General features: G+C 41.6%; 2 pseudogenes; one reads left to right on the top strand and one right to left on the bottom strand.

Annotated features, from left to right (window-relative positions):
- Window positions 1-1,561: 1,561 nt before the first annotated feature.
- Window positions 1,562-2,659, top strand: LOC143274048 (speckle-type POZ protein pseudogene; annotated as a pseudogene).
- A 14,484-nt stretch (window positions 2,660-17,143) lies between these two features.
- LOC143274049 (speckle-type POZ protein pseudogene) lies at window positions 17,144-18,220 on the bottom strand (annotated as a pseudogene).
- Between the last annotated feature and the right edge of the window lie 3,762 nt (window positions 18,221-21,982).

Consider the following 21,982-nt stretch of genomic DNA (forward strand, 5'->3'; position numbering starts at 1 on the left):
CTAGTTAAAAAACAGGGAAGAGAGATTATATTAACAAGCAGGATCAAGATCATGATGGGGAAATCTACAGAAATAATTGAACCAAGCTAATAGGAACTCAGGAACTTAGACCGACATCTGTGGGACCTACATGGGACCGGACTATGCCCTCTGCATACAAGAGCCAGTTGTATAGCTGGATCTGAGAGACCCCTGGCCGTGTGATAAAAATCAATTTCTCATGCATGAACTGGCTCTCTGGATTCCATTACCTGTGGCTGCACCACCCTTGATGCAGTAGGGATGGATTTTTCCTGCCTCAACTGAATGTCCCAGGCTTAGCTGTCCCCCCTTGGGAGAAATTACCCTGTTGCAGGTTGAGAATTGGCAGGGGTGGGAGTTGGGAGGATTGGGAGGAAGAAAGAGAGGTCGATCTGTGATTGGTATGTAAAATGGAAAAAGGTAAAATTTAAAAAAAAAAACAGAAATAATAGGTCCCACTTAGCAAAATGAATTCAAGATCAGGTATGTTTTATAAAGACAGAAAAATACTAGTTAAATAGCATAATCACTGAAAGTCACCCTACAAAATAAAACCCAGGAACAAATAGTTTTGGCACAGAAATCTCCCTGCCATTCAAAGAAGAATAATTGTCCATCCTCCTCTAATTATTCCAGAAATTAGAAACATAGGATCATTGCTCAATTTATTTTATGAGTCTAAAATTACACTGATAGCTAATTTACAGACCTTAGAAACACTGATGAAAAAATACTCATTAAATAACTGCAGTTAAGATCCAATTCAAGTACAGTCTTTGGAGGTAAAAAGACACAAATATTTAATCTGGATCTCAAGGCCTGAAGACACACACACCTTTAATCCAGATCTTGAAGCTGGAAGACACACCCTAAATTGGGCCATACTTCTGATGAAAGCCTATAAAAGGACATGGAAGCAGGAAGCTCTTGCTATTTGCCTGCTTGCCCTCACCTTGCAGCAAGTCCATCCCTTCCCTGGCATTAGAGAATGTTTAGAACTCTAGTATACACTGAAGACTAGTGGACCCATCCAACCTCCTAGACTGAGTAAGTACTGGAATATTGGACTTTTCCTTCACAGCTAGCGAATGGGAGATTATCAGGGCTGCACAGCTAAGTCATTCTAATAAATCCCATTTCTTCATACACAGAGAGATTCCTTGTATATGTTCTGTTACTCTAGAGAACCTAGTACAACATTTTTTTGATATGAGTGTATAAAATTTTTCAAAATATTCAAAAGCTGTGTTTAATTGTCAAAACCAGTTACCTAGTGACCTAAGATTCAATCTAGATGAAAAAATGGAGTGATGTTAGAGTTCCTAGTTTCACACACTTACTTCTCTGAAATTAATATTGAAATCTGTATAGAAAATATCTGAGATCCAAATTTCAAGCCACGTCTAACAGAGAATACAGGAAAAACAAAAACTCAACATCTAATTCATGTCTGTTATTGTGTCTCACAAGGTAAAGAGAAAACAATTGCTAGTTCTTCATTTTTGGATCCAGTTTAACCTTCAAACTACCCCCAGGAGAAATGGCAGGAGATGGGACAGTCCAGAGATGGGACCACACTCAAATCAGCCTTCAGAATTTCCCCTACATGTGGACCATCAGCAACTTCCGTTTTATTGTGGAGGAAAGGCTAGGAAGCCTTAGAAGCCCAACTTTTTCAATAGAAGCCAAAGACAAATGGTGTTTGACAGTAATCCCTAATGGACTCGATGAAGTAAGTGCAGATTACCTGTCAGTTAATCTAGTTTTGCTAAACTGTCTAAAGAGTCATGTTTGGGCAAAGTTCCAGTTCTGGATCATAAGCGACAAAGGAGAGAAAAAGCAAACCAGGAGGAGGACAACAGCATTTAGGTTTGTGCCAGGCCTTGGTTACGGATTCAAAAAGTACATCCTACGAGATTTCCTCCTGTCCCATGCACCTTGTCCTCTCCCACATGATCAGCTGAATCTCCTGTGTATGGTGAGCGTGGTCAAAGACTCCTTCAGCATCTCTGACCAGAACAGGAAGCCAGGGAGTCAAGTTCCAAGCTGCACATTGGAAGATGAGCTAGGAGAGCTGTGGGAGAATTCCCGATTCACAGACTGCTGCCTGGTGGTATCTGGCCAGGAATTTTGGGCTCACAAGGCCATCTTAGCAGCTCGCTCTCCAGTTTTCATAGCCATGTTTCAAAATGACATGGAGGAGAGCAGAAAGAACCACACTGAGATCCCTGACCTAGAGCCACAAGTCTTCAAGACAATGATGAACTTCATTTACACAGGAACAGAACCAGACCTGGACAGCATGGCAGATGCTCTGCTGGCAGCTGCTGATAAGTATGGCCTGGAGCATTTGAAGGTCATGTGTGAGGATGCCCGCTGTAGGGACCTCTCTGTGGAGAATGCTGCCCACACTCTCTTCCTGGCTGACCTCCACAGCTCAGGGCAGCTGAAAACCCAGGCACTATGTTTCATGACAGCTCATGCTTCTGAGGTCTCTGAGACCTCAGGCTGGAAGGCAATGGTGGGCTCACATCCCCATTTAGTGGCTGAAGCATACCGTTCCTTGGCTTCTGCTCATCTCCCTTTCTTGGAGCCCCCTTTCAAACGCTTGAAGCAATTAGGACCTGGTCAGCTGTGACCTACAAGTGTCTCCCAGAAGCACCAGCCAGTGTTTTTACCAATGACACTTTTTGTAGACTATGGGATGTGTGGAGCATTTCCAGTGAAACTAGGGAAAGACAGCATGGTGACTCGTGGTATAATACAGCTGTAAATGAGTTGAATGTCAGGTTAAGGAAGGGGAAGCACTGAGCTGTTATACTCTATCCTGTTACTGTACTGGTTTGATTTTTGTCGATGATTTGGAAACTGGAATTCATTTTAGTTGCTGGACCCAAGCACTTTACAACAGGATATCTTTGTTGAAACCTGTCTTGATTGGACTGAGCAGAAGATATGGTCAAGGGCTCAGCAAAGGAGAAAACAAACATGTTTGATTACAAGAGAAGGGAAAGAAAACTAAGATTTTTTTTTCTGTAAAACCAGTGTGTGGGACTGGAGACATGACTCAGTTGCTAAAGCAATTGTTGCTCTTGCAGAGGATCCTTGTTCAGTCCTCCTCTTGTCTCCATGGGCACACCCATCTCTGTAGACCGTACCTACCCAAATAAGATATCAACTGAATAAAAATTTTAAAATCAGCTTTGTGGATTCCAGTGGTGTTTCTGTTTGAAGAATGCCATTTTAGTCCATCCAGCTCTGCTCAGCTTTGGAAGTGTATGCAAAAATCATATACACGCACGCGTGCGCGCGCGCACACACACACACACACACACACACACACACACACACACACTCACACACACACACCAATGAGACAATACCTAATGAAATTCTGTTATACTCATAGATCGGTGCCTAGCCCAATTGCCATCACTTAGGCTTTCGCCAACAGCTGATGGGAGCAGATACTGAGATCCACAGCCAAATATTAGGCAGAGATCAGGGGACCTCAACGAACAGAGGAAGGCAGGATTATAGGAGGGTTCAATGACACCAGGTGAATAGAGCCCACAGATTCATCTAAACAGAGCTCATTGGGCCTTTTATTCTGTGATGGCAATGTAAAATATTTGGAGTGCAAATAAAGGGTCTGGCAGGGATTGCCTACTTCATTTCAAATCAGACATTTGGGGGAATCAGTACCTGCCACTCTGACCTCAAACCCACATAGAGAATAATCACTGATGTAACTAGTTTTCACTTGCCAAACGTTCCAAAGAGGAAACAAAATTTAAGCATCAAAACCAATTCATTGATTTACCTTGTACTGAGTGATGATCAGTATTGCAGCCAGACTGCTGGAGAGCTAGGCTGAGATTGAATCACTGAAGTTAATTTCCTGTCCTCTAGGTTACACCCTCTTGATATGATGAACTAGGGAGAGATGATAGATGTGGAGAACATTTTACAGATCACATTCCAAGGAGAATGGTCTCAAAACCTCTTCTTTAGTAACTGTTGAAAATATTTTATATCCTTTGGAAACCAGAATACTGTCTCACTTTTCAGGCCCAGCAGAGTAAGCACAGAATTTCTTAGTTTAAAGAGGATAGAACTCACCAGTGGAGGATGAAAATTATGAGGTATGAGAAGCTGAATCTTGGCACTCAGCATGATAGAATTGAGAAGCACTAAAGATCTTCTTTTTAGCACACTCTTAAGTGGATCTGGAAGAGTGTTTCCAAGAAGATTTATCTGAGGGTGAGGGGCAAGATCACCAATGCAAGTTGTTGGAGACTGTGAGTCTGGAATAAAAGGCCAGAAATAAGACAACCACTTTCAGAGTTTTCTGCCTAGCTCTGCATCCTGCCCACTCTATATGAATTCTTTAACCATGACCTCCATCTTTTGAACACTGAGAACCCTGACAGGGTAAGGGAAACACCTCTTCCCAGATCCAGGTTATAGGAGGAATTAGTGCAAAACCCCAAGAAGATTAAATAATGGCTTTGTAGGGTTGGACAGTATCTTTTATTTTATGGAAGATGAACCCCACTACACAAAATAGACTTGTGATGGTTTTTCTTGTTTCTCAACATGACTACACCTGGAATTAACTAAAATCCTAAAATTCAGGGCACAACAGTGAGAAATGTTGTGCTTTCGATAAGTAGGTAGATCTACTTCAAGTACAGACTTTGGAGATAGAAAGAAAGAGTTAAGCCTGATCTCAAGGCCTGAAGACACACACCTTTAATCCCCATCTTGAGGCTGGAGGACACACCCAAAATTGGGCCACACACTCTGCTGGAAGCCTATAAAAGGACATGTAAGAAGGAAGCTTTTTCTCGTTGCTTGTCCTCACCATGTAGCAAGTCCATTCCTTCCCTGATGTTAGATAATTTTTCTCAGTCCACCACTATAAACACTTCCAGTCTATTGGATCTCATTAGTAGCTTAACAAATGTAGGATAGCCACCAGAGAAGATGGGTGGGACATGGATATACTCCAATAGAAAGTCTGTATTTACAGGCTGACAATTACACTGGGTATTCAGAAACCTACTGTACCTTAGAGACTTTCTGGGGTGAGATCTCAAACATAAATTCTATATTCTAAATTGACATAATTCTGTTAACAAGAACAGTTATGAGGCCAAACAGTAGGGCTAGAATATTTATAGTTTCCTCATCAGTATGGATGTTGATGGATTAGACCCTTGTTTCTGTTTTGGCAGCTGGTACTGTGTAGGTGATGGATTTTGCAGTGTGAGTGGTACTTCCAACATGGAATATGGTGACATCTCACACTTATTATGGACACTAAAGCAGCTGGCCATGGCCAACTCTCCTATGTGTCCAAACAGAATGTGTCAATCAGATTCCTCATGCAGGGGTGAGAGACCAGGTGCAGGTGTCAGATTCATCTAAAGCATTAGGCAGAGAATAATCACAGGTACTCTTGGGGACCTGAAACTCAGGTTGCACCATTTCTAGAGTTCACTGGCCACCATGCTCTTTTATCTCGGATTTGCTCTGAGAATCATGTTGTCTCAAGTCTTGTCTCTGGAACCTCAGTGGAAACTGCAAAACTATCATGGGGCATATAATCTCAGGGATTGAAGATATTTTAAAAGCCAAAAGAGCCTATACACATGTGCAGCAGACTATAAGAGACATTCATGCAGACTCAGACTACTATAGTCAGCAAAACTTTCTATAATCAGAGATAGAAAAAAAGATGTTCTATGATAAAACCAAATTTAGGCAATATTTGTAAACAAGTCCAGTCCTTCAGTAAGTGGTTGAAGGAAAACTCCATCCTAAAGAGGTTCACTATAACCATGAGTAATACAGAGAATAAATCATCTGAGAGCAATAAAAGCAAAAGTAGGAAAACATACACAGACACACAAACACCATCACCACCACCACCACCAAAAGAACAATAAAAAAAATATTAGGAATTAAACCACATAGGTCATTGATATCCCTCAATATCAGTGGCTTGATTCGCAGTAAAATGTCACAGACTAACAGTGTGGATGTGGAAACGGATTGCATCCTTCTGCTGCATTCAAGAAATACATCTCAATCTAGTGGGTGGAGATTATCTCAGGGTAAAGAATTGGAAATGGATGTTCCAATAAATGGACCTAAGAAGTAAGTAGTAGTATATCTAACAAAATAGACTTCACAAAAAACTAATCAGAAGACATAAGTAAAGACACTATATGCTCATTAAAGGAAAAGGGCACCATGATAAACAAAATCAGAAACAAATGGTTCCACTTAGCAACATGAAATCAAGATCAGATACATATTTTAAATAGACCAATAAACCCTATTAAAATAGCATAATAGTTAAGAGTTTCTTCACCAAATAAACCCAGGACCAGATACATTTTGCATAGCTATCTACCTGCCATTCAAAGAAGAGTTAATGCCCATCCTCCTTAAATTATTCCAGAAATTAGAAACAAAGGATCATTGCCCAATTTATTTTATGAGTCTAAAATTACACAGGCAACTAAATCACACTCTATTTCCTTTATGAACACTGCTGCAAAACTACTAATCAAATAATTACAAATTTAGTCCCAGAATATTCAAAGAATATTTAGCATGATAAACTAGATTGTATTCTAGATATGTAGGGATGGTTAAATATGCAAAAATAAAGAAAATGTAATTGACAGTATAAATCCCCCAAAGACCAAACCCGGAAAGACATAAGCCTCATGATCATATTACCATATGGAGGAAGAACTGTTTTCAATATCTAACACTCCTTTATGAGGAACCTCAGGGAGAGATTGGCACACAAGCGACATACCTCAATACAATAATGGCAGTTTAAAACAAGTCCATAGCCAACATCAACTTAAATAAGAGAAACTTAAACAATTCCACTAAAATCTGGAACAAGGAAAGGTTTTATATATTCAATATAACAACTGAATTCTAAATAAAATCATAAGGCAACTGACAATAAAAGGTACACAATTTGGAAAGGTATAAGAAAGAATCTTTAGTTGTTGTTGGGTTTTTTTTTTTTTTTTTTTTTTTGGTTTTCAAGACAAGGTTTCTCTGTGTAGCTTTGCACCTTTCCTGGGACTCACTTGGTAGCCCAGGCTGGCTTCCAACTCACAGAGACCCGCCTGGCTCTGCCTCCCGAGTGCTGGGATTAAAGGCGTGTGCCACCACCACCCGGCTAAGAATCTTTAGTTGTAGAAGATAATATAATACACATAAGTTAAGTAAACAATTCAACAAGGAAATTCCTTTAGCTAAAAGCTTTCAGAAAATAAGCTTGACAAAAATCTAAGGGAGTGAAAACTCTGATTAGGATGCATTGTATGACAGATCTATTTTGAGTAACAACAACATAATAATAATAAAATTCATAGTTTTCTGATGTACAAATCAGAGAGAGACTTGGAAAGAAATCACTTTTCAAAGTAGCCTCCAATAGTATAAAGTAACTCTAACCTAGCAAGTGAAAGACTTTTATCATAAAATCTTCAAGTCTTTGCCGAAGAAACTGAAGAAGATATCAGAAAATGGAAAGAACTCCCACTCTCATGAAAAAGTAAGGTTAACATCTAAAAATGGCCATTCTACAAAAAGCAATCTACAGATTCAAAGCAGTATGATTCAAAATTTCAATACAATTCATTCCATATCTTCAAAGACCATTCACAGTTCATATGGAAATACAGAAAGCACTGGAGAGCGAAAACATTCCTGAACAATAAAAGAACTGCCATAGTTATCACCATTCCTGATTCTAAATTGTATTCAAAGCTACGATGAAAGTAATAAAAGAGTATGGAGCCCTCCAGGCCCTGACTGCTGCTGAAGGCTCTGTCTGGGTCAATCCCCACAGCAGTCAGCATCTTTGCCCAAATTAACTCTTTGGACAGCTGAGCAACAGTATGTAAACTGACAGGTGATCTTCACTTTCTTCATCGACCAGTCACGCATACTCTCAAACACTGTTTCTGTTAGTATTCCCTCCTGAAGAGAAAGTTCAGTCAAGTTCCTATATCACCAAAATTCCTCTAGAACCCTACCAACCTTGGAAAACTCTTAGTCTTGCATTTCTTGATTATAAAAAACAGACATCTCCTATCTTCCTGGCTATCCTCTCAATCCTGGGATTAGGGAGAAAACCTATTATCGCAGAAAATAAATCTTCTTTAATTTGACTCAGAATATTTGGTTGGTGGTCTGTAATTCAGTGGGAGCATCACTACCCATCTTGGCCCCATTCATGGAGTTGTGATATATTTCTTCATTCCTGGTTTGTCTGTACCACTTGTCTTCTGCCTGGATTAGGCTGTTGAAGTCGCTCATTCTCTTTAATCATTGGAAAATGTGGCAAGAGGAGGAGCTATAATGAATCTCTTGCCTGACAAACATAGTTTTCTTACCTCCATTGTGGAGAAGCAATCCAATTGCCCAATGTTTATTTTGATCAATCACCCACAGAAGCTATACTGTATGGAATACCATGATAGTTGAGAAGACATTCTTTTAGACCTTGTGTGTTAGTTTTGATAAAATCATTTCAGGCAGGAAATGCAAATATATAACTAGAATAAGTATCTACTCCAGGAAGAACAGAGTGTTGTCTATTCCACAGAGGAAGTAGCCCAATGTAGTCATCCTTCATGACCTTGTTCTCTGGTCAGCCTGGAGAATGGTAACATATCTGGTGCTCTGTGTTTGTCTCTGTTGTTGGCAGATCTGGCTTTCAGCAGCAGCTGTAACCAGGTCACTCTTGATGAGTGAATATCCATGTTGTCAATCCGTGCATAACTGCTCTCTCAGCTACCACAGGTACTTCGATCATGGGCCCATTGGGTAATAATGAGGATAGCTTGTTAAAGAGTCTGACTGTACACTTAGTGGGTCATCCTATCGACTTAATTATTGAACTTCTCCTCTGATGAAGGCATCTTTCATGAGAATTTACAGGGGACCAAGATCATCACATTCTCTGCTCCTTTGTAGATCTGTCCAAATACTACAAATGCAAATGTCTTTCCAATTTCTCCTTTTTTTCTTTTTTGATTTTATTTTTTCTTCTCTCACACAATCCCATCTGACCATAGTCTCCCCTCCCTCCACTCCACATATATGCACTACTCCTCTGCTTCACTTCAGAAAAGCACAGGTCTCCTGGGGATATCAAATGAAGACAAGATGACAAAATGTAATAATAGTGGGCACAAACCCTCATATCATGGCTGGAAGAGCCAACTCAGAAGGAGCCAATATCCAACAAAAAGTTCAGAGGCTCTCCACACTCCTGCTGTTAGGACTCCCACAACACACTGAGCTAAACAAGCATAGTAAGTACACAGAGGCCTTAGTACAGACCTGTGCATGCTTTGTGATGGCCTCTTCGGTGTCTGTGATCCCCATGGACCCTGTTTAGTTGACTCTGTGAGTTGGGTACCCTTGTTTCTTTGATGCCTCCTGTAACCCTGCATTCCCCTCTTCCTTGAGGTTCACTGAGTTCTGCATAATGATTGGCTGTGGATCTCAGTATCTGATCCCCACAGCTGTTAGAGAAACTCCAACTGATGTCCAATGGGCTAGGCACCAATCTATGAATGTAACAGAATTTCTGTAGGTGTTGTCTAGTTGATTTTGTGTGTGTGAGGCAGTGAAGACACTGCACAAACTTCCACAGCTGAAAACAGCTGGATGGGCTAAAGTAACCATCTTGGAACAGAAAGAACAATGGAATCCACAAACTGATTTTAAAACTTTTATTCATTTGATATTTTATGTCATTAAGGTATTGTCTACAGAGATGGATTGGGCCCATGGAGGTAAGAGGAGGAATGAACAAGAGTCCTCTCAACAATTGCTTTTGCAAACTGAGTCATCTCTCTAGTCCCAAACACTGAGTTTGGAGAAAAAAAAATGTCTTCTTTCTCTTCCCTGTCTCTTGTTAGCAAACATTTATGTTTGTTTTCTCATTTCTGAGTCTTGGACCTTATCTTCTGCTCAGTCCAATCCAGATAGGTTTCTCCAAAGAAGCCCTGTTGTAATGTGCTTGGGGCCAGAAACTGAAATGAATTCCAAATTCTTTTTATTTATTTATTTATTTATTTATTTATTTATTTATTTATTTATATTATTGATTATTATTATTATTATCTTATTTTATTTTACAATACTATTCAGTTCTACATAACAGCCACAGATTCCCTTGTTCTCCCCCTTTGTGCCCCCTCCCCTTCCCCCCAGCCCACCCTCCATTCCCACCTCCTCCAGGGCAAGGCCTCCCCTGAGGACTGAGATAGACTTGATAGACTCAGTACAGGCAGGTCCAGTCCCCTCTTCCCAGATTGAGCCAAGCGTCCCTGCATAAGTCCCAGGTTTCAAATAGCCAACTCATGCAATGAGCCCAGGACCTGGTACCACTGCCTAGATGCCTCCCAAACAGATCAAGCCAATCAACTGTCTCACCTATTCAGAGGGCCTGATCCAGTTTGGGGCCCCTCAGCCTTTGGTTCATAGTTCATGTGTTTCCATTCGTTTGGCTATTTGTCTGTGTGCTTTATCCAACCTTGGTTTCAACAATTCTCGTTCATATAAACCCTCCTCTTTCTTGCTAATTAGACTCCTGGTGTGCCATCCAGGGCCTAGCCGTGGGTCTCTGCATCCAGATTCCTCAGTCCTTGGATGGGGTTTCTGGAACAACTATTAGGGTGTTTGGCCATCCCATCACCAGAGTAGGTCAGTCCCAGCTGTCTCTCGGCCATTGCCAGCAATCTTTTGTGGGGGTATCTTTGTGGATTTCTGTGAGCCTCTTTAGCACTTTGTTTCTTCCTTTTCTCATGTGGTCTTCATTTACCATGGTCTCCTATTCCTTGTTCTCCCTCTCTGTTCTTGATTCAGCTGGGATGTCCCGCTCTCTTTCCCTTGACCCTTGCCCTTCATTGCTCCCACTCATATCAAGGTTGTTTATGTAGATCTCATCCATTTCTCCATCATTGGGTGATCCTCGTGTCTTTCCTGGGGTCCTGTTTTACAGGTAGCCTCACTGGTGATGTGAGTAGTAGTCCAGTCATCCTTGTTCCACATCTAGTATCCTCCTATGAGTGAGTACATACCATATTTGTCTTTCTGAGTCTGGGTTACCTCACCCAGGATGATTTTTTCTAGAGCCATCCATTTGCCTGCAAACCTCATGATGTCATTATTTTTCTCTGCTGAGTAGTATTCCATTGTGTATATGTGCCACAATTTATTTATCCATTCTTCAGTTGAAGGGCATCTAGGTTGTTTCCAGGTTTTGGCTATTACAAACAATGCTGATATGAACATAGCTGAGCAAGTGCTCTTGTGGTATGATTGAGCATTTCTTGGATATATGCCCAAGAGTGGTATAGCTGGATCTTGGGGGTGATTGATTCCCAATTTTCTAAGAAAGCGCCATATTGATTTCCAAAGTGGTTGTACAAGCTTGCATTCCCACCAGCAGTGGAGGAGAGTTCCCCTAGTTCCACATCCTCTCCAGCATAAAGTGTCTTCAGTGTTTTTGATCTTAGCCATTCTGACAGTCGTAAAGTAGTATCTCAGAGTTGTTTTGATTTGCATTTCCCTGATGATTAGGGATGTTGAGCAATTCCTTAAATGTCTTTCAGCCATTTGAGTTTCCTCTGTTGAGAATTCTCTGTTTAGTTCTATAGCCCATTTCTTAATTGGACTGTTGGTTATTTTGAGAGTGATTCAGTTGAGCATTATTCAGTTTCTATGAGATTGTAGGTTTTCTGTAGTTTTTGTTGTTGTTGAAATCTAACTTTAAACCATGGTGTTCTGATAGAACACAGGAGGTTATTCCAATTGATTTGTATCTGTTGAGATTTGCTCTGTGGCCAAGTATGGCCAAGCCACCAGCCACATGGCAAGGTATAGATTTAGAAATGGGTTAATTTAAGATATAAGAACAGTTAGCAAGAAGCCTGCCACGGCCATACAGTTTATAAGTAATATAAGTGTCTGAGTGATTATTTTATACATGGATTGTGGGACTGCGGGGCTTGGTGGAACCTGGAGAGAAGATCTCCAGCAACAGTTGATTTTAGAGAAAGTTCCATGGGGTGCTAAGAAGAAGGTATTTTCTTTTTTGTTAGGATGGAATGTTCCGTAGATATCTATTAGGTCCAATTTGGTCATGACATCAGTTAAGTCCTTTATTTCTCTGTTAAGTTTCGATTTGGGAGATCTGTCCAATGGTGAAAGTGGGATGTTGAGATCTCCCAGTATTAATGTGTGGGGTTTTATATGTGGTTTAAGCTTTAGTAGTGTTTCTTTTACATATGTGGGTGCCCTTGTATTTGGAGCATACATGTTCAGAATTGAAACTTCATCTTGGTGGATCTTTCCTGTGATGAGTATGTAATGCCCTTCTTGATCTCTTTTGATTGATTTTAGTTTGAAGTATATTTTGTTGGATATCAGGATGGCTACACCTGCTTGTTTCTTAAGACCATTTGATTGGAAAGTCTTTTCCCAGCCTTTTATTCTTAGGTAGTGTCTGTCTTTGAATTTGAGATGTGTTTCTTGTATGCAGCAGAAAAATGGGTCCTGATTTCGTATCCATTCTGTAAGCCTATGTCTTTTTATAGGTGAATTAAGTCCGTTGATATTAAGGGATATTAATGACCAGTGGTTGTTCATCCCTGTTATTTTTGGTGGTAGTGTGTGTGTATTCCTCTTCTTTGGGGTTTACTGCTGTGGCTTTATCTATTGCCTGTGTTTTTGAGTGTGTATCTGACTTCCTTCGGTTGGAATTTTCCTTCTAGTGCTTTCTGTAGGGCTGGGTTTGTGGATAAGTATTGTTTGAATCTGGCTTTGTCTTGGAATGTCTTGTTCATTCCATCTATGATGATTGAAAGTTTTGCTGGGTATATTAGTCTGGGCTGACATCCATGGTCTCTTAGTGTCTGCATTACATCTGTCCAGGTCCTTCTGGCTTTCAAAGTCCCCATTGAGAAGTCGGGGGTTATTCTGATGCATTTGCCTTTATAGGTCACTTGGCCTTTTTCCTTTGCTGCTCTTAATATCCTTTCTTTATTCTGTACGTTTAGTTGTTTAATTATTATGTGGTGAGGGGACTTTTTTGGGGGGTCTAGTCTGTTTGGTGTTCTATAGGCTTCTTGTATCTTCATAGACATTTCTTTCTTTAAGTTGGGAAAGTTTTCTTCTATAATTTTGTTGAATATATTTTCTGTGCCTTTGAGTTGGTATTCTTCACCTTCTTCTTTCCCTATAATTTGTAGGTTTGGTCTTTTCATGGTGTCCCAAATTTCTTGGACATTTTGTTTCATGACTTTGTTGGCTTTAGTGTTTTCTTTGACTGATGAAACTGTTTCTTCTACTGTATCTTCAATGCCAGACATCCTCTCTTCCATCTCTTGCATTCTGTTGGTTATACTTGCATCTGAAGTTCCCTATCTTTTACTCAGGTTTTCTATTTCCATCATTCCCTCTATTCGTGTCTTCTTTATTTTTTTTATTTCCCTTTTCAGGTCTTGGAATGTTTCCTTTATTTGTTTCATTGCTTTTTCATGATTTTCTTTCAGTACTTTATTGTTTTCTTCCAGGACATTATTGTTTTCTTGCAGGACTTTATTGTTTTCTTCTAATTTGTTTGCCCTTTCCTCTAGTTGTTTACAGCGTTCTTCCCATTTTTGTCTTTTCCTCTACATAAGCCTCTGCCTTCTTCATGATGTTATTCATAAGGCTGTTTTCTTCTGCTTCTTCCAATTTTTGATGTTCAGGTCTAGATGTTGGAGGCGGGCTAGGTTCTGGTGATGCTGTATTGCTCTTCATTTTGTTGTATGTACTTCTGCCTTGATGTCTGCCCATCTCCTTGTGGTTTGTTCTTGGTCTTATCCACGCACTTGGTTCAGACAGAGCTGACAGATTCAGGAAGTTTCTCTCTCTTGTCCAGATGGGAGCTCTCTTGTCCAAATGGGAACTCCGGGGCAGGGTGGAAGCTCTTATATGGATGGGAACTCTGGGGCAGGATGGGAGCTTTTGTCAAGACAGGAAGTCCAGGGTAGGATGAGCGCTCTTGTCCAGAAGGAAAGTCCGGGTCAGGATGGGAGCTCTTGTCCAGAAGGGAAGTCCAGGTCAGGATGTGAGCTCTTGTTCAGAAGGGAAGTCCAGGGCAGGATGGGAGCCCTCTCTGGTCCAGAAGGGAAGTCCAGGGCAGGATGGGAGCTGGGGGCCAGTCACTAAGTCCCAGGAAGTGGCTGGGGTCTCGGGCAGATGGCCATGGGGGCAGGGCTTGGAGACTGCAGGGGCTGCCAGGGGTCTTAGAGAAGGGGATCCTTCCTGGTGGGACTAGAAGGGAACCTGCCCGGTGGCCAGAACCTGGGGCCAAGTTGGGCAGGTCTTCCCCAAAGTGGCTGGTGCCCAGGAATATGGTCTGAGCTGGGCCCAGATACTCAATTCTGGTCCAGAAGGGAAGTTGGGGGCAGGTGAATTCTAGATTCTAACTCCTTGGACAAAAAACCAAACCAGCATAACAAAACGGGGGAGGCTGGGTAGATTATACCAGAGTCCAAGGCTCCCCATCCATCAATCTGAAATTGACTCCTTTACATGTGTATTAAGCCTCAGCCACCATGCTGTTTTTCCCTAGTTTCACTGGAAATGATCCACTCATCCCATAGTCTAGCCAGGTGTCATTGGTAAAAACATTGATGTAGCAGGAATCTTAGAAGTTCTTATTAATAAAATCAAACCCGAGGCCAGTTATTGGGGTCAATGCTGGTAGATCAGAGAGACAGAACAAGCCACAGTTAACTTCACCTGGCCAACTTCTCAGCTGGTCTTGTTTCCTCAGACTGGAAGCTTCTGGATCCTCATCCAAAATGGGTCTCAGCTGAACTGCTGCTAGAAGCCTGAAAGTTTAACTAACCAAATGCTTAACCAGGCCAAATGCTTCTAGTTTCTGGTCCTCACATCTTATATACCCCTCTGCTCTCTACCACCACTCCCTGGAATTAAAGACTTGCTGTCTGGGATTAAAGGTGTGATGAGTCACCACGCCTGTCTGTATCCTTGAACACATGGATTTCTGCCTCTGGAATGCCAAGATTAAAGGTGTGTGCTACCACTGCCTATCCTTTATGTTTATTATTATGATTGTTTTGTCTCTGACCCCAGATAAGTTTATTAGCATGCACAATATTTGGGGGAATACAATACCACACTTCCTCTCTTTTTGTCTAAAATTTTAAAAAAGCTTATAACTAATACAAGAAAAATTATATCCAGTAAGTATATACAATATACACAGTCAAGATTACATTAATGATGTCTAGTCCATTAACATTTGACAGATTCAGATAAAAAGTCCATTATATATATTAACAATGTCCAGTCCAATAACATCTCATAAACTCAGACCAAAAAATTTTCATAACTTATCTTATTTAAAACAAGTAGTTCCTTTTTAAAAGTAGATTCCATAATTTCCCTTTTTATCTTATCATAACCATATTCTCTCTTTTTTCTTTTCATAATAGATTCAGTAGTCTACCTTTTGTCATTTTTATATCTTCCCCTTTTTCTTTTCAGTGTAGATTCAGTGATCTACCTATTTATCCTATTATTTCTTTATCTTTTTCTCAGAGTAGATTCAATGATCTATTTCATATCTTACTCTCTTTTTCTTTTTTCTTTCTAGGGGTGAAGATATCTTTAGTGAATCTTGAAAAGAAAATTTTTGGGTTAATGGTCAAGTCCTGTATCATTTGTCCAGTCTTTGCATAAAAGGAAAGTTCAGGGCTTGTCACAAGTCCTTGCTCGAGTAGTCTGTCAGGCTGGATCATCTCAGCTAGCCATCTTGAAATTGTCCTAAACAGTTTGTAGTCCAAAGTTGATTTTTCCTTGGTGTTAACCAGCTTAATGTCTTTACCATAGTCCATGTAGAATCATCTTTGTGGGATCCTATCATCCTTTTGAAGATTTCAAAGTCACTGTGAGGTATGGTCATGGTTCCCTGTAGATTTTTTTTTTTTTGTGTGTGTGTGTGTGTGCCTCCTCTGATGTTTGGAGCAATCACAGTCTGACAAATGTCTGTCTCTTGGAACCATGAACATTGTTCCCTAGAACAGAAAATCTTCATGGCCGCTTCTCCCCACCATTTGTCTTGCCAAACTTTCCCAAACTGACCTTTGCCGATGCTTTCTTGTAAGACGATGGTCCTGGCAATTCTTCTCTAAACCAGCAGCAGTAAACCCTTCATCCCAGGTAGCAGCATCACTGCAGTCACCAACACAATGAGAAGGAGCTGGCAACATGGAGCAGTAGCCACTGCTTCCATGGTCCCACCACTGTGACTCAGTCCCTGCCGAAGCTTCTCCTTAGCAAGCCTCCTATCCTGGCTTCAAACTCAGAATCCACCTGCCTCTGCCTCCTTCAGCAAATGCTACCGGCATGCACCACCACAACTGGCTGAGTGTAGCTCGGGTATTTTCAAGAATTCGTACCACTAACATTGGGCACCAGATGTAGCATGAATCTTAGAAGTTCTTATTAATAAAATCAAACCCCAGACCAGTTATTGGGGTCAATGCTGGTAGATTAGAGAGACAGAACAAGCCACAGCTAACTTCACCTGGCCAACTTCTCAGCTGATCTTGTTTCCTCAGACTGGAAGCTTCTGAGTCCTCATCCAAAATGGGTCTCAGCTGAACTGCTGCTAGAAGCCTGAATGCTTAACCAGCCAAATGCTCAACCAGGCCAAATGCTTCTAGTTTCTGGTACACATGCCTTACAGAGGGTGTTGCTCTCTACCACCACTCCCTGGGATTAAAGACTTGCTTTCTGGGATTAAAGGCGTGATGAGTTACCACGCCTGTCTGTATCCTTGAACACATGGATTTCTGTCTCTGGAATGCTAGGATTAAAGGCGTGTGCTACCACTGCCTATCCTTTATGTTTAATATTGTGGTTGTTCTGTCTCTGACCCCAGATAAGTTTATTAGTATGCACAATATTTGGGGGAATACAATACCACACATTGGTGGCTGCTTCTGGGAGACAAGTACAGGAAAATGCTGACCAGGACCTAGGATCACTTCAAGCATTTAATAGATTGCCCCAGGGAAGGGCAGTGAGTAGAAGCCATAGAACCATAAGCTTCAGCCAATAAGTGGGGATGTAAGTCCACCATTGTCTTCCAGCTGGAGGTCTCAGAGACCTCAGAAGCGTGAGCTGTAATGAAAGCAAGTGTCTGGGTTTTCAGCTGCTCTGAGCAGTGGAGGTCAGCCAGGAAGAGAGTGTGGGCAGCATTCTCCATAGAGAGGTTCCTGCAAAGGGCTTCCTCACACATGATTTTCAAATGCTCCAGGCCATACTTGTCAGCAGCTGCCAGCAAGGCAGCTGCCATGCTGTCCAGGTCTGGGGCTGTTCCTGTGTAAATGAAGTCCATCATTGCCTTGAAGACTTGTGGTTCCAGGTCATGGATCTCAAAGCGATTCTTTCTGCTTTCCTCCATGTCATGTTCAATCATGGCTCTGAAAACTGAAGATCGAGCTGCTAAGATGGCTTTGTGAGCCTGGAATTCCTGGCCAGCTACCACCAGGCAGCAGTCTGTGAAGCAGGAAGTCTCCCACAGCTCTCGTAGCTCATCTGCCAACGTGCAGTTGGGAACTTGAATTCCTGGTTTCCTGTTCTGGTCAGAGATGCTCAAAGAGACCTGGACCATGCTCACCTTGCAGACGAGGGTGAGTTGGTTATCTGGGAGAAGCCAAAATGCATGGGACAAGAGGAAGTCTCGAGCAATATATTTTTTATAACCCCAATTGCTGTGTGGCACGAACCTAAAGGCTCTTGGGCTCCTCCTGACTTTCATTTTCACTCCTTCGCTGTTTATGATCCAGAACTGGAACTTTGCCCAAAGAGGACTCTTTAGAGAGCTGAGTAACACTAGGTAAACTGACATGTAACCTGCACTTTCTTCATTGACTCCATTCGGGTGTACTCTCAAACACCATTTGTCATTGGCTCCTATTGAGAAAGTTGGGCTCATAAAGCTTTCTGGCATTTCCTCAACAATAAAAGAGAAGTTACTGATGGTCCACCTGTAGGAGAAATCCTGAACACTGATTTGTGTATGGTCCCATCTCTGGGCGATCTCATCTCCTGCCATTTCTCCTGCAGGTAGTTTGAAGGTTCAACTGGATCCAAAATGAAGAATTAGCAATTGTTTTCTCTTCACCCTGTGAGAGGCAATAACAGACAGGATGTTGACTTTTAGGTTTGGTTCTCATCTGTTCTCTCTTCCATGAGACTGGAAACTTGGGTCTCTGAAATTTTTTATCCAGATTTCATTACTAATTTCAGAGAACACAGTCTAGGCAACTAGATACTCTTACATCACTCCATTATTTTCTAGATTGAATCTTAGGTCAATAGGTAACTTGTTTTGACAATTATACACAGCTTTCGGATAGTTTTGATCATTCATTCTATTAGTTCATGTCAAAAGTGTTGCACTAGGGTTCTTTAGAGGAACAGAATATATACAAAGAATCTCTATATATATCAACAAAAGGGATTTACTGGAAGGACTTTGGGCTGTAGTCCTGCTAATCCCACATTACCCATGAAGGGAAAGACCAAGGTTCCAGTACTTACTCAGTCCAGGATGTTTAGATGTGTCTGCTGGTCTTCATATATGTTGGTGTTCCAAAATTCTCTATTGCCAGGGAAGGGATGGACTTGCTACAATGTGAGGGCAAGCAGGCAAAATGCAAGAGGTTCTTGCTTCCATGCGCTTTTATATGCTTCCAGCAGGGGGTGTGGTCAAATTTAGGGTGTGTCTTTAAGACTCAAGATCTGGATTAAAGGTGTGTGTCTTCAGTCCCTGAGATCCAAATTAGATGTTTGTTTCTTTTTACTTCCAAAGTCTGTCCTTGAAATGGATTTACGTACATCAAATGAAGCAAAACACTTCTCACTGTTGTGACCTCCATTTTAGGGTTTTAGTTAATTCCATGTCTTGTTAAGTTGGGAGCCCATAAAAACCACCACAATGTATTTTGCTCATTGGGGTTCATTTTAAATAAAATAGGGATGGTGTCCATTCCTACACAGCTGTTATTTCCTCTTCCCTGGGTTTTACACTAAATCCTCCCACTATCATGATCAGGAAAGAGGTGGTTCCTTACCCTGTCAGGGGTCTCAGTGTTCACAACATGGAGTTCAGGGTGGAAGAATTCATATATGGTGGTCAAGAAGCAGAGACAGGCAGCAACTCTGAAAGTGGCAGTCTTCTTTCATCTAGACTCACATTCCCTGGGATGGCTCCACACACTTTCATTGGTGATCTTGCCCCTCCCCCTCAGATATTCCTCCTTGGAAAAACTGTTCTCAATCCACTAAGGGTGTGCTATGAGAAGATCCTAAGTTCTCAATTCCATGAAGCTGACTGCCATGATTCAGATTCTCAATACCTCATAATTTTCATCCTCCACTGGTGAGTTCTGTCCTCTTTAAACTTTGAACTTCCATGCTTACTCTGATGGAACTTTAATTTGAGACAGACAGAATTCTGGTTGTCAAAGGGTGCAGAAAATATTCAACAGTTACTCAAGAAGGAGTTGTGAAACAGTTCTTCTTAGAATGTGATCTGGAAAATTCTCTCCATATCTGTCATCTCTCTCTAGTTCATCATGTCTAGAGGGACTCACTAAGCCTAGAGGACTGGGAAATACCTTCAGTGATTCAATCAACTCAGCAATTTCCAGTTTAGCTCCCTGAAAGTCTGGCTTTAATGCTGCTCATCCCTCAATCCAGGATAAATCAATCAATTGGTTTTGATCTCTGAATTTTTGGTTCCTCATTTGGGAACCTTTGGCAGGTGGCTAACTAGTAGCCTCTGTGACTTTTTTTGTATATGTTTAGCGAGAGGGTGGCAGATACCATTTCCCTCAAATATCTCATTTGTAATGAAGGTAGACAATTCCTGCAAGACCCCTCATTTGTAAGAAAAGTGCTCCACCTGTAAGTTCTGAGCTTCCATGAGCATGCTCCTCCAGTGTGGGAGCAATTCTCTCAGTGGGGAACTGACTCCTGCCTGGGTCTCAAGTACAACATCTTTTCATATCAGTTTCTCATTCCAGGTATGCAAACAGTTTAGCTTTTATTTCAGGTAGGTGGTTCTCTGGGAGACATGGCACAACCAATGTGATTCAGATTCCCACTAGGAGAGGGCAAAGTCTTAAGCAGCAGTTTTGTCCACACAACAGAGGAAGCCAACAGTCAATACAGCAAAACAAAACTGACAGTAACAAGGACAGGTCCAAGCTCAACTTCTTGGGGGCCTCCAAATCAGTTCAAGCTAATCAACTGTTGAACTTATCTAGAGGGCCCACTCCAGTTCAATGGGGGCTCCTCAGCCATTGGTTCACAGTTCATGTGTTTCCAGTAGTTTGACTATGTGTCCCTGTCCTTTTTCCAATCATGGTCTCAATATCTCTTGCTCATACAATCCCTCCTCTCTCTCAGAGATTGGACTCCTGGAGCTCCAACTGGGGCTTGGCCATGGATGTCTGCATTGGTTTCCATAAGATACTGGATGAGAGTTCTATTATGACGGCCAGGCTGCTTGGCCATCCGATCACCAGAGCAGGTCAGTTCAGGCACTCTCTTGACCATTGCCAGTCTACAGTGGAGGTATCTTTGTGGATTTCTCGGTACCTCTCTAGCACTCTGATTCTTCCTATTCCCCTGGGGTGTTCTTTTTCATGGTATCTCCCTCCCCGTTCTCCCACTCAGCTCTTGATTCAGCTGGGACCTCTCACTCCCCTAAGCTCTCTTTCCCCTGACCCTTGCCGTCCATTCTACCTGCCCTTGACCCCCAGTTTGCTCGTGTAGATCTCATCCATTTCTCTGGCATTGGGCAATCCCTGTGCCTTTCTTAGGGTCCTCTTTACTAGGTAGCCTCCCTGAAGTTGTGAGGTACAGTCTGCTTATCCTTTGCTTTACATCTAGTATCCACTTATGAGTGAGTACATCCCATGTTTGTCTTTCTGAGTCTGGGTTACCTCACCCAGGATGATTTTTCTAGTTCCCTTCATTTGCCTGCAAACCAAATGATGTCATTTTTTTCTGTGCTGAGTAGTACTCCATTGTGTATATGTACCACATTTTATTTATGCATTTATCAGTTGAAGGGCATCTAGGTTGTTTCCAGGTTCTGGCTATTACAATTAATGCTGCTATGAACATAGTTGAGCATGAAGCCAGTTGTATACTTGGGTCTGTTTGAGGTTCCCCTGGCAGTGTGATCAAAATCTATCCCTGGTACATGAGCTGCCTCTCTGGATTCCATTCACTGTGATGGCAGAGGCTGACTCAACTCTGCCAGTGTTAGGCAAACTTGGTCGATAGAATAGCTTCTGAGAGTGCCAGACATGCAGAGTGGAAAGCCATCAAAAATGAAAGAAACATGTATAAATGAAATCATGGTTACCTCTTGAATTCCTGCTAAAATTTTTTCAATGCCAAAGCTTTAGAATATACCCTAGTCTTTCAGAGTGGTTCCATCCTCTTTAAGAAAGTAACTGTGATGGGATAGAGTAATGGTTCTGCAGTAAAGTTGCTGGATAACTTTCCAAAAGACAGGCATCCAATTTACTGCATTCAAGGGTACCTGACAATAGTCGGTAACTCCAGTTATCAGTTATCCAGGAGATCCAACAGCCTCTTCTGACCTCTGAGGGCACCATATTCTCATGGTGCACAGAACCACCTGTGTAACAAGGCCCAGGCATTAGCAGGCCCCCATGCCTAAGTACAACTGTCTCTGTGACAGAAGTGCTATTCAAGGTGTAAAACCCAGCATTTCTATAAAACACAGCAAACTCCTGCCACAACTAAAATGAAGGCTTAATCCACCAAAGTCCAT

The sequence above is a fragment of the Peromyscus maniculatus genome, chromosome 6, assembly GCF_049852395.1.
Source record: "Peromyscus maniculatus bairdii isolate BWxNUB_F1_BW_parent chromosome 6, HU_Pman_BW_mat_3.1, whole genome shotgun sequence".
NCBI classification, from domain to species: Eukaryota; Metazoa; Chordata; class Mammalia; order Rodentia; family Cricetidae; genus Peromyscus; species Peromyscus maniculatus.